The sequence below is a fragment of the Camelus dromedarius genome, chromosome 29, assembly GCF_036321535.1.
Source record: "Camelus dromedarius isolate mCamDro1 chromosome 29, mCamDro1.pat, whole genome shotgun sequence".
Taxonomy (NCBI): domain Eukaryota; kingdom Metazoa; phylum Chordata; class Mammalia; order Artiodactyla; family Camelidae; genus Camelus; species Camelus dromedarius.
The window spans coordinates 15,385,590-15,398,390 of record NC_087464.1 but is presented as its reverse complement, the minus strand read 5'-3'; the positions used below and the strand labels follow the sequence as shown (position 1 = coordinate 15,398,390).

The window sequence follows — 12,801 nt, the reverse complement described above, 5'->3', positions numbered from 1 at the left end:
TGAAAGGTGCTGTGGATCCTCTATCCTTCTGCCATCTAGATTGGCTTCCCTTGGGAAATGTGACATGAGATGCTGAGCCCCACGAAAAACAGTTCAGCTGCTTTCATCATCTCCAATTTTGAACAGCTAAATTCATCCTCACTCAGCATTCAGCATGAGATTTGAGCGCCTACTATGTGTCAGGTAGATGCTGTGCCAAGATGCTTAGGATGAGGAGAGAAATAGGCAAATAGAATTATAATGCAAAATGGTAAAAGCCCCAGTGGTGTATATCTGGGAATAGTGGAGTGAAGGAAGCGGAGAAGGAAAGCTATACTGGGGAAGGGATATTGAAATTGGATGGGTGGGAATGTGTTGTGTGAACTGGGCCGAGGGCATTTCAGGGAGAGGTCCAGTACGTGCAAAGGCATAGAAGCATCAAGAGGGCTGTCGCAGTTGTGAAATGGCAAGTAATCTAAATGGCTACAGCACAAACCGGGGTTGGGGTTGGGGGAATGACTGAAACACAGAGAAGCCTTGTGCGTGGCTTTATGCAGTCAAGGCGTAATAGGGTTTCCACAAAGGTAATTTTCAGCAGTCTGGAAGGTGGTTTGGAGGGAGTGGAGACTAGAGATAGACCAGACAAGTCAGTGGCACTCCAGAGGTAGGGCTTGAACAATTTCTCTGGCCATCTGGGTGGGTGACGTGCTGCAGCATTCTCCTAGTCATGAGGAAGGAGTAGGCCATGAGGAAATCAGCAGTCACATGTTTGTGGGGCTGAGTTCACCTTTGTAGAGGCGCTTCACCTGTAGCTTTTTCTTTGTATCAGGTGGCTTGATTGTATCTGAAGGCTTGGTCGAGTAGCAAGAGCACAGAACATGAGGTCACCTGGGCCTGAATGTGAGTCCCGGCCCTTCTGCTCGTTCGCTGTGTGACCATGGCCAGTTTCCCAGCCTTTTCCCCATCTCAGTCATGCATTCCCTTGTCGTGTCTTAGATCTTTCCATCACCTCTAAAAGCTGAGCAGTCCTCACGTACCCTCCCACCCCCTGAAACTGCTGTTTTCTTTATTTCATGCCTTCATTTCTCTCTTCAAAGTCCCTCCTCCCCTTTCTCGCTGATCAACTGGCCACCTACTTCATGGCAGAAATAGAAACAATCAGGTGGGAATTCCTTATCTTTCCTTGCCTCTGTGGTCAGTCTCTGCCTTTCCTCCTGAATGAAATAGCCCTCTATAAAAGGCCAGCCCCCTCCACCTGTTCAGGGAATCCTGCCTCCTTATGACTTCTCAAGGTCTTTGCTTCTGCAGTTATTTTCTCTCTCCATCTTTCTCTTGATAGGTCATTCCCATTAGCATAAAGATACATTCTAGGATCTTTCTTTAAAAACTCCTGCTTTGACCCCATTTCCCCCTTTAGTTATTGGTTCCTCTGCTCTACCTTTAGTTGTTGGAGTGCCCCAGCCCTTGGCCGTGGGTCTTCACCTCTTTTTCTCTTTCTTTAGTTGATTTCATCCATTCCTCTGTTTTTAAATTCTAGGTGTAAGCTGATGATTATCGAAATTCTAACTCCGGCCCTGACCCCTTCCTTGAGCCAAATGCATATACCCCATGGCTGACATGGCACCTTCATCTGGATGTCTAAAAGGCATTTCAAAACTAGCATATCCAAAATAATGCTCTTGGTTCCCGCACCCGACTCCAACCTGATTTTCCTCCAGGTTTTCCCAAATGACTTCAGTATCTATTCATTTACTTGAGACAAAAACTTAGGAGTTATTCTCGATTTCTTTTTTCTATACCCCTCCCTTCCCTTCATCCCCCACATACCTGACTTCACTCCAGGGATGTGCCCGAGCAGTCTAAACCAGTCATAACAGTCCTGTACTCTTTGCTAGTGACTAGAACTAGGCTAAGACCAGTCGTCGTCAGAGATTAGTTTAGGAATGTCATGTGACTTAGTTCAGGTCAGTGATACCTTGAGATAAAAGTTCCTGGGGCTTCTGGGGAAACACTTCTCTTGAAAATGTCAGTGAAGAAACAGAGCTTACATTTCCACCAGCCAGTACCCTGTGATCATACTCAATAAGAGCCAGTTTCAGGATGAAGCTGGCCTTCTGCCTGGCGAAATGGAGAAGAAAGAAGCCAGCTCAGAGGTGGCAGAGTCGGTTGACTAGGTCACAAACCCCTGCAACCCTCTGTACATCTGGATTTCTAGTTCTGTGAGACAGTAAGTTGCCTTACTATTTAGGCCACTTTGAATTGGATTTTTTTGTTTCTTACAGTTGAGAAAGCAAATACAAAGAGAAAGGCAGGTCACCTCTGGAAAGAGTCATGAAATTCTTGATGTCTGGGAACATTCTTAGAGTCAGTCCCAGTTCCCGTGAGGCCCGTTATGATTCCTATTCTTCGATTCCTATTCTTCGATTTCTGGCTCTCCCTTTAGCCCTCTGCAGTCGTACATGAGCTGGCCTGGCTGTTTCTTGTGCCTAAAAGGATTTAACTAAAATGGGAGATAAATCACTCAGCCAATTGTGTACTTGACCCATAATTAGTTCTCAACCCCTATGTGTTTGTTTATACTAACTTTGTTTCTAAAGGATTTAAAGCTGCTTTATGTAAATTCTAGTGTCTTCTTTCCACAAAGATCCAGTGAATCTCAAGAATCTTTGGAGAAACAAGTTCTTTGGAACCAAAATGTTAAAGAAAAGCAGAGATTTCAAGGTATATACCTTTCAGATCTAAATTCTTCCTTCCCTGAACCTCTCTCCTCTCAGCCCTACTGACACAGGAAGGTAGCATGTCAACCATCAGTTTGAAGATGCTCTAGACCTTTGAGAGAAAGCTTCCATTTAAATTTAGCAAAACGTTTCATTTTGAGGCCTTACAGAGAAGCACATAAATCAGTGAAAAGCCTAAATTAGATAATTTTTAAAAGAATGGTAGCTTCATTATTTTCAAGTACACAGAGTAACTCCATCTTAGCCATGAAGTGTTCCTTTGTAGAAGCCCTTAGGGACTTTCCTTAATGAGTAGATTATAATTATTGGTAATCAGCATAACGGTTCTCGGCAATGCGTGCTCTGAAAGCAATTGAGCATATTAAGTGGTTTTGATGTTCTAGGGGGTAATTTTGTTTACAACATTAATCTGCTCAGTGTATACCCTTTATAGCTACAATCCTCTGTTGTTTAAAAAGAAAATTCTGAAAGCTTTCACCCTCATATAACATTTGATTACCAGAGGCAGAAACAATGTAGGAAGCAGAGAGATGAATAGTAGGACTCCAGTTCTTTACAGATGGTGCCCTGACAGAATTATGAGAACAGCTCAGGCCGGCAGATGAGGTCTGGTGCCTACCAGCCATGTAACCCTGGGGTTGATAACAAAAACTTTACCGAGTCTCTGTGTCCCCTCTGTCAAATGAAGATAATTTCCACTTTGCAGGTAGATGTGAGCACTAAATGAGTATTAACTAAATACTTCATTCCTTGATGACCAAGCGACATACGGTTGCCTTTTTCCAGGCCCAGCCCCTGATCACCCACAGGAGGCTGGTGGCCTCTGAGATGGTACCATTCTGCTACTATGACTGCTGTCCCCAGTTACCCAGGTCTGAAAAGATCAGACCATCCCTAACCCTCTTTGCAGCCAGACACTTTGGATAGAGGGAGCTTTGTTTGCTGAGAGTCTGTTGTTAACATTAAGAGCTTACTATGGACCAGAAATGATGCTAATGAGTACTTTACACAGGAAGGTGTTTACTTCATCGCGTCAATTCTGGGATGCATTTTTCGAAATCGGAGTGTATCTAAAATTGTCATCGTATCAGTGCCAGGCAGCAGCTGTGATGTCACTGCTGTCGTCACCTGGACAGAATACTCAAGGTGCGTGTGCACAGTGAGCATGTTGCCATCATTTCTGTCCGGTCGTATGCATTACTGATACCACGTGTGTTAAATGGATGTGCTATTTAAGGTGTCTTCAAAAAGATTATACTGTGATTTCGTAATATAATGAAAGGTTATTTTGTACTGAGAAAGGTACAGAAGTAGAGCAGAGGGGTTAATTTTGGTATTACTGAAGCAAAGCTTTGCCACTGGAAGAATATTATGAACCCATATTTGTTGCAAAGCAGCAACTAAGTGCTTTTTGGAACTAAAGAAAGATACACACTAGTAACTGAAATTTTACTGACATGCTGAGATGGGTGCAAAACGTTTGCCTGTCAAACACCAGATAAGGCAAAGAATGAAGGGGAAACTGTCACATCCCTTGGAATAAATGAAGATGTTCCTAATGCAGTGAGAGGCCTAGTGTGACCAGTTCATGCAAAGCACAGGACTCATCATCAAGGCATGGACCAATCTGTTGGAAACTTCATGCTGACGTTGGGATATGTGAATTAACTTCCAGGGATATGTGATTCCATATAGGAAGAAAATGAAATTAAGGTTGAAGTCAAATGGGAAACGCTGATGAAACTGGATGTTCTTCAGGATGCCCTGAGTAATTCGGGTGGGCTCTGGGACGGAGGGCTGTCACTAGTTGTCTCATCCTTGGCCCTGGGGTGATTAGGGCAGCTGGATAGTGGCTCAGAGTGTGAGAGCCCCATGTAGGAGGTGGTTGGGTATTGACTCTGGATTGGTTGGTGTGTTATGAAAGGCACACTCCCAGGAAATTGTTTGCTAATCCAGGAATTCCCGAACTCTGGGACTGGAATTCCCTACAGGGTCAGCAAGGCCCCAAGATGTCAAAGCATCAGAAAATAAAAGGCATAGTTAATACTGTATAAAATAGTGCTTGCAAGGACTGAAAAAGCTTTGTCATGGTTTAAGTATCTGGGCTCTTCTTTGTTAGTGGTACATTGTGGCAGCCAGCCTCATGACTGTGACACATCCCCTCAAGATTCTGGAGGGACAGGAGATTTCTTTCCTGGTTATCAAGTAGGAGGATGAGTTTTGGAAGGCTGGAAAGCATTGTTAGAAAGATGTCGAGTTTCCTAAAAAAGGTAGAATGGGGAGAGATGGAGAAGGAACATTTCTCTGGGTCTCACCAAGAGAAGATTCAGGGAGGGGCAGGCAGCAAGTGTCAAGGTCAGAGAAAGATAAGAGACACAAAATAGACCTCTAATTGCTGAGGTGCCATTGCCCTCTAGGTTTCTGTTTATAATTGCAGTAAGCCCCTTTTAAGAAGGGGACAAAACCTCCAAAACATTGAATACATACAAATGAAAACTTACGCGTGGCAAAAAAATATCAAAGCAAAATCAAATGACAGCCCCTTTATCAAAGGATTGATTTCCTTAGCTTAAAACATTTAAAAAAATATACAATAAAAAGATGAACCATCCCAAGGGAAAAAAATGGGCACAGAATATTATTAGCAGGATGTTCACAGAAAATAATATACATGGTCAACAGCAATACGAAAAATGCTTAAAATATGTATTTTTCACCCATCAGATTAGCAAAGGTTAAAAACGTTTGATGACCCAGTATTGTCAGGAGCGTAGGGCGCTCTCCACTGTTGGTAGGAGAGGGAGTAGATTCAGATTTCTTGAAAGACAAAGAGCAGTATCTTAATAAATATGCGTATCTTTTAGCCCAGTCAAATTCTATGTATCAAGCCAAAACATTTGCATATGAGAGCAAAATAATATGTATAAAGCTTTTCATTGCAACTTTTTTTAAAATGAAAAAGTAGAAACTACTAAATGTGCATCAATAGAGGACAGACTAAATAAAATGTCCGTAACATGGGATCTGATCCAGCTGTTAAAAAATATTGAAGCAGACCCATACGTACTGATTTGGAAAGCTCTCTGAGACGTATTAAATTGACCAACTGTGTTTAATGTGATGCTATTTTTTGTAAAAAAAAAAAAAAAAAAAAAAGACTAAAATCTGAACTGACATTAAAATCAATATGGACATAAATACACACATGTTCTTAGAGTCATAAACCCTTTTGAAGGCACACAAGGTGCTATTAGTTACCTTTGCAGAGGGGGCCCGGGGGTGGAGGGGCTGGACATTCATGTTTTAGCTTATTCCTTTTATCTTTGTAACTCTTTTTACTGTGAACATGTGTTACTTAAACATTTTTAATGAGCTTTTTCTTAATTTGTAATTTTGGTAAAAAACATTAAATTACCCACCTTACCTATTTCTAAGAGTATTGTTCAGTAGTGTTAAGTACGTTCACATTGTTGTGCAACGAATCTCTACAACTTTTTCACCTTGCAAACTTCTATATCCATTAAACGATAATTCCGCATCTCCCCCTCATCCCAGCTCCTTCTGTTTCTATGAATGACTACTTTAGTTACCTCATATAAATAGAATTGTACAGTATTTGTCATTTTGTGTCTCTTATTTCACTTACCGTGGTGTTCTCAAGGTTCATCCATGTTGTAGCATGGGTCAGAATTTCCTTCCTTTTTAAGGCTGAATAATATTCCATTATATGTATATACTACATTTTATTTATCCATTCATCCGTTGATGGACATTTGGGTTGCTTCCACCTCATGGCTATTGTGAATAATTCTCCTGTGAACATAAGTGTGCAAATACCTCTTTGAGATCCTGCTTTCAATTCTTTTGGATATATACCCAGAAGTGAGATTTAATAAGCTTCTAAAAGTGTTTAAGCAATGAATTTAGCTGTAGCAACAGAAGTGGTATTAGATAGACTCTCTGTGGGCTTAGTTGAGCTGAGTAGTCTGAGGCCAGGATTTTCTTTAGCAACCTCCTGGGGGCTTAGCAATTTCATTCCTGCCCCCTGAGCCTTTCCTTTGCACAGACAGGAGGGGCCTTAACAGGCTTGTGAACCTGCTGCTCCCTGCCTGCTCCTGCCTGCATTAATTCGGCACATTTCTATAGCTCCCTGAAGGAGAAGACGCTGCAGCAGCATTTAATTAGAGGCCAAGAACATGCTTTCCCGAGGACACGACTTGTTTCTCAGCCAGCTGTTGCCAGTTGCTCCCTAGCAACGCGCAGCACTCACATCTGATTGCGGCTCTCCAGATAAGGTGGGTGGCCGGCCCACCTGCTGTCACAGCCTGGGGTGGGGGTGAGGCAGTTGTCCCTGGGTCTAGGGCTAATTCTCCAGAGGAAGTGAGTGACCCGAACGTGTTATTCCTGCAAAGCCCGGTATGGTGCTAAACTATCCACTCCTTCCCTCGTCTTCAAGTTCATGATCAGAGCAGAGACAATGTCACCAGCTATAACTCAGACAGAGCGACACGGTCTAGAAAAGTCTGCTGGGATTGTGAAGTGCGGCTGAGAGACCTCGGGGAAGAGTGATCTTGCCCCGCAGTAGGTAGAGCCTGCCTTTCAGAATGGACTTGGGGGAGTTGGAGGCTCTGGGAGCACCTGTCCTGGGCAAGGGGAAAAGGAAAACCTCATCCCTGGTGGCCCTGTACCTGCTCTGGGTTTCCAGGGGCTTTGGAAAAGGGCGTGGGGAGGTAGATGTCGGCAGCAGGCCCCGTCCTGAGGCTGAACTTGCCACTTCTCAAGGCGAGTGGGAGATGGCTGCTCGGGAGCCAGACTTTAGGTCCTAATTCCTCCCAGATGCTTCTGCAGAGGTTGCAAACTGGACACTTTGAGATGAGATGCAGCTCAGTGACATGCTTTTTGGGTATTCGTGGTGTTTTTACAATTTTGAAGGTTTGTAAAATAGCCTGCTTTTTCACGTTGCCGGCAGGAGGCTGGCGGACAGTCCCAGGGTTGGGGCCGTTTCGGACTGGGTGGCTGCGCATCCGGCTTGCATAACCCATCTCACCCGGCCACTGGCCTACTGGCCTGCTGCCCTGCGGCCCCTGCAGCCTTCTGTGTCCACAGTGGTGAGTGAGGCTGGGTTTGCAGGGGTCCCCTTGTATTTCCTCATTAATTCTTTCCACAAACATTTCTTGAGCTTTTTGAGTATCACAGCCTGAACAAGGCATTGGGCTGAAAGGGCGATAGGGTGTGGTCTTTGCAGACCCAAGTTTACAGACCAGATGGGGAGGCAGAGAAAGCAGCAGGCTGGGGTGGGGTTCACTGAGAGCAGGTGAGAGACAGGTGCACAAGGGACTATGGGAGCAGAGACCCCGGGCGCCTGACCCAGACTGGCGGGGTCCAGGAAGGCTTCTGGCAGAGCTGGGACCTGAGCTGGGGTCTCATCTGAAGGATGAGAGGAGTTAGCCTGGTGAGAAAAGGGGGCAGTGTGGAGGGAAGAGAACAGCCAGAGGCATTAACCTCTCCGGGAGGGAGGGAACGGCTAAGACTCTGGTCTCTGGAATTCTGACTCCACACTTCTCTAGTGTCCCCTGAGCCTGTTTCATCACATATAAAAAGGCATAATAATACCAACTTTTGAGGGTTGTTGTGAGGATGAAATAAGAGACTGCATCTCTGGCTCCCGTCTGACATGTGGTTGGTGCCCAGGACCCACGGCAGAAAGCACAAGTCAAGCCTGAGGCTCCGCAGCCCCCCTCCCAAGGAGCACACATCCTCCCCCCCGGGTCTGGGTGGGTGCCAGTAAGTGTGTGAAGGGTTAATCTGCATTTTCAAGTCATTCAAACCTTGGTGAGAAAGGACTAGCTCATTCCATTGCTGGAGAGACCTGGGAGATGGCGACCCTCGGTTCTGGCTTGCCTTCCAGCTGCTTCTCACTGATGAGGTGAAAATAGGAAGCCACCACCTTCGAGTTGCCCCACCGCACAGGCGAGGGCCGGCTTGTCTCAGCTTGCAGACACCTTCCCGGTGCGTGTTTTATCCTGTGTGAGCCCGGCCCAGGGGTGCAGTGAGAGGGAGGCCAGGGAAGAGTGTGACCGCTCCACAATCCCTCCTCTCAAGAACAGAACGGAGAGGCTGGGCTGGGGCCCCTAGGGGCTGCAAGTATCACAGAACGGAAGGCGTCACTGCCACGAGGCACAACTCGAAGGGGTGTCAGAGGCCACCTAATTCAGAAGCTCCCTACAGATTCAGGTTCATGGCCTCCATTCACCCTTCCATTGACTTCAGTGGGCTCCCCCCAGTTTTGCATAACATTATCATTTGATCCTTTCAAACAGCTTTTGAACCTTTTTCTGAGTTTGTGGGGTTCTACATTTTAGGTGTTCTAATAGGGAACAAAGACCAGCTCCCCTCTAGGGGCCTCACAGCTGAGGCTGTGCAAGCCTGCCGACCCTGCCGGACAGGAGGGAGAGCAGGCGGAGCCCCCTTCCTAGGACAGTGGCCCCCAGATACTCATATTTTAGTATAAAACTGTGTTTTCTAAATCCAGTTCCCAACAGGAAGCAGCATACAATTATTGAGACTCTGCTGCCGGGGTGATGAGGCTTTGGCAACGGGATCTCCACTAGGATGAGGGCTCACTGACAGGGCCAGAATTCAGCTGCAGGCCTTTAGTTTTATAGTCTTCCACTAGATTCTTAAGGTCCATTCATAGATTTCAGGACACTTCCTGAAGAGGGTTATATATACAAGGCTGCCTCTGGCTCACCTTGTCAGAGCGCAGACAGATGGAATTGAAGGCCCTGCTGGAGTTAGAGGGGAGGTATGCTGCCGGGGTGCCTTCTGGAGGGTCAGAGGGAATGCGGGGGCTACAAAGAGCTAGCGGGCGCGGGCACCTGAGCCAGACGCTGTAGACGTCTTCACGTTATCTAATGGACTCAGCTCCGCTTCTCTGAAGCGCCTACTGTTGCTGTCTCCATACTGTAGCTAAGGAATCAGGCACAGAGAGACTAAGTAACTTGCCAAAAGTCACAAAGCTGGAGCCAGGATTCAGATGGCTTCAGAGCCTCCAGCTCAGCCCCTCCCTCCCTCTCCTGCTGCATGTGGTGAGGGGCCCTGGGGAAGGGCGTGGGATAGTGGAGGGCAGATGGCATGTCCGGGACCCACCCTGCCCGGGGGAAGGAAAATCCCCATCCCAGACACAGATCCAAACCCGGGGGAACGAGGAGGGATGCTGTGAGGGATAGGGGCCATCTTAAGGACACCTGAGCATCTCTGGCCAAGGAGGGAGGGCGGCAGATGGGCAGCCGTGGAGCCCAGCCCCGAGCAGCTGTTGTTTGCAGCTGGATTAGGTGTACCCAGCACCCTCAGTGACCCCCGGGTGGAGAGGCACAGTGGGCCCTTCTGCCTGGCCCTGCCAGCACCTCTGAGCCCAGGGAGCTTAGTGCCTGCTAATCTCTGTCCCCATGGCAGCAGGAGGTGACTGGGCCATCGCCAAGGCTGTGGAATCTCCTACCTCTTGATGGCCAGGGAGCTCTTCCAAATGATCAGAGAACCTCCTGCCCTTTTAGAAAGTAAGATGTAAAATTAAGACGTTGGGCCGGAGGCTGTCTGTAACTGGGGTGAACGGTATCTCTCCTGTCTTATGCGCAACCCCTCTCTCGTCCACATCCATAGTCTATATCCCGTTCGATTTGGGGCTGCTGATTTCATTGGTTTTGTCTGCTCTTCTGTCTCCTGCCTCGTTTCACAAAGGATTTGAAGCAGTTCTCAAAAATACGTTGAAAATAATAGGACAATGAAATAAAAATTTGCATAACTTGGGGCCAGAGGAATATATGGGTAAGCTACTGGAAGTAAGTATGGAATGCTGGGATTTTTTAGTGACCCCTTTCCAGAATACGGCCTCTGGAACCATTCTAGTCTGTCTCATACTTTAAAGCTTAGAATGACATTTTGGGCATATTTTCTTTTTCATATTACATAGGCAGTTAATTCACTCAATAAATATTTAAGTACCTATGTAAAAAAAGAAGAAAAATATCCCCATCATTTTAATTTCTAAATTCTCTTTTTTTTAAACTCTTGTTTTTCCTGTCCTTTTTTTTTTTTTTCCAAATTTTTCTTTTTCTGGGGTTAGGGGGAGGAACTAGGTTTATTTATTTATTTTTTAGTGGAGGTACCAGGGATAGAACCCAGGACCTCATGCATGCTAAGCACGCACTCTGCCACTGAGCCATACCCTCCCCCCTCTAAATTCTTTTGTCACATTTTAGAGACATCAGTAAGGTGTGTCCTTTCAGTATCTGACAATGACTAATATTTTGAATTCTAGACAACACTCAAGAATCCACTCCCACATATCATTTTAGTTATTCATCTTGTTGGTAATCTAGTCTTTTCCTTATTGTTTTGTAAAGTTTCTCCAGAAATATTCTACAAAACTGTGTTAAGTACTGCATGTCTAACGCTCACCAGCATTCTCACGGCATTGTCTGGAATATGGCTGAGTTTGCAGCTGGGTATTGTCTGCCCTGCAGCATGGGCCAGTCAGGGCAGCCCTGGGTAAGTGAGGCTGGAGGTGAGGCTCCCACCCCAGCCACTGGCTTCGGCTCCTCCCCTCGGTGAGTCCTGCCAGTGTTTGCTGAGCACTATTGCATGTTAGCACTTTCTTAGGTGGGGTGACTGCAAAGGCATTACCTGGAACTTGTCAGAAATGCAGGCTCTCAGGCTTCACACAAGACCCACTGATCAGAACCTGCATTTTGACAAGGGTCCCCAAGGATTCCATGTGCACAGTTGAGGATGAGAAGGGGTGGTAAAGAGAAAGGCTAGTCATGTACATGCAAGACAAACAGAAAGCCCTCTGGCTGTTTTGGGTAGGAAAGGATTTGTTACTGGAAATTTGGTGTTTACAACACCATTTCAAGGACCCAGAACACCCCTGCAGACCCTGCGGGAGATGCTGCCTCTGCCTCACAAGGAAGACAGGGCTTCGGGAGCATTTGCAGGCGTGGGAGACCTCAGACCACTGCCTCTCCTTGACCCAAGGATGGGGACGCTGCCACGGCCACAGCTACAACTGCCTCTCAACACTGGCAAAGCTGCCGGGGAAAAAAAATTCAACATCTCTGCAACTGAAGCAGCGGGGAGGGCGTGGTCTCTACCTCTGTTCTTCCTTCCAGATCTTGTGTGAGCACAGCTAACTAATGAGACCCTACAGACAGCCATGGCGGCTTTCCCCTGCTTCAGAGTCAAGTGCTGGGGGGAAGGACTTGGGGGGTTTGGGGCATCTATCAGCAGGGGAGAGTAGTGTCTCATGCCCTGGCTGGCCACATACTGAGCGGCAGAAAACCTAAGAGCCTGCTCCGTGCCACCTCTAAGGCAGAGTTCAAGTGAGTTCCTGACAGCAAAACATTGATGTATCTCACAGAGCGTGCGGGTGGGGGACACACATGAAGATGGAGAGTGGTGCCTGCTTCCAGGAGGGATGATGCTGGCAAAGCGGGGCAGGGGAGAGGGGCAGCAGCTGGTGCGGCAAGGACAAGTGGGGCATCCCCACGGTTCCTGTGGCTCAGTGGGGATTGTGGAGGGAGCTGGGCTTGAGCCCACTCACCTGCTGGGGCTGAGGGGTCCCTGCAGTAGGAGGCTGGGTGGGCTGAGCCACAGGGCCGGGAGCTTGTCGCTTAAGGGGTTGTGTTCGGATCCTCCAGAGAGCAGACTCTGAGACACTCCTGTGTGCGGGATGTTTGTTAGGGAGCGGCCCAGGAGAGACCCTGTGGAAGGGAGGGGAGGAAGCAGGGTGGGTGGATAGAAGGCGAGCTGTGCTGCAGACCTAAACCAATCCCAAGGTGCCTGTCAGAGGGGACCAGGCCCTAACACTGGGCCTCCATCAGCCAGCAGGTGGGCGTGCCGTTGGAAGGGTGTGACCTGGGCACTGCAGCTCTCTGTGGCTCTCCCTGGGGCTGACAGCGGCTGGGCAACAGGCCCTTCCCTGGGGGAGTGGGTGTTGGGGCAGCACATCATGTCCACCATAGATAGGCCCAGGGCAGAGGTCTCGGCATGGTGGCATATGGAGACTGGGCCCAAAGAACCCACCAGG

At 47.3% G+C, this 12,801-nt stretch overlaps 1 long non-coding RNA gene across 1 annotated transcript; it reads right to left on the bottom strand.

Moving 5' to 3' along the window:
- Positions 1-5,438: 5,438 nt before the first annotated feature.
- LOC135319563 (uncharacterized) lies at positions 5,439-12,453 on the bottom strand. The gene is made up of 3 exons (XR_010378270.1): positions 12,316-12,453; positions 6,364-6,530; positions 5,439-5,534 (listed from the first exon to the last, which is right to left on the bottom strand). It is a non-coding gene; the product is annotated as an uncharacterized LOC135319563 (long non-coding RNA).
- Positions 12,454-12,801: the final 348 nt, after the last annotated feature.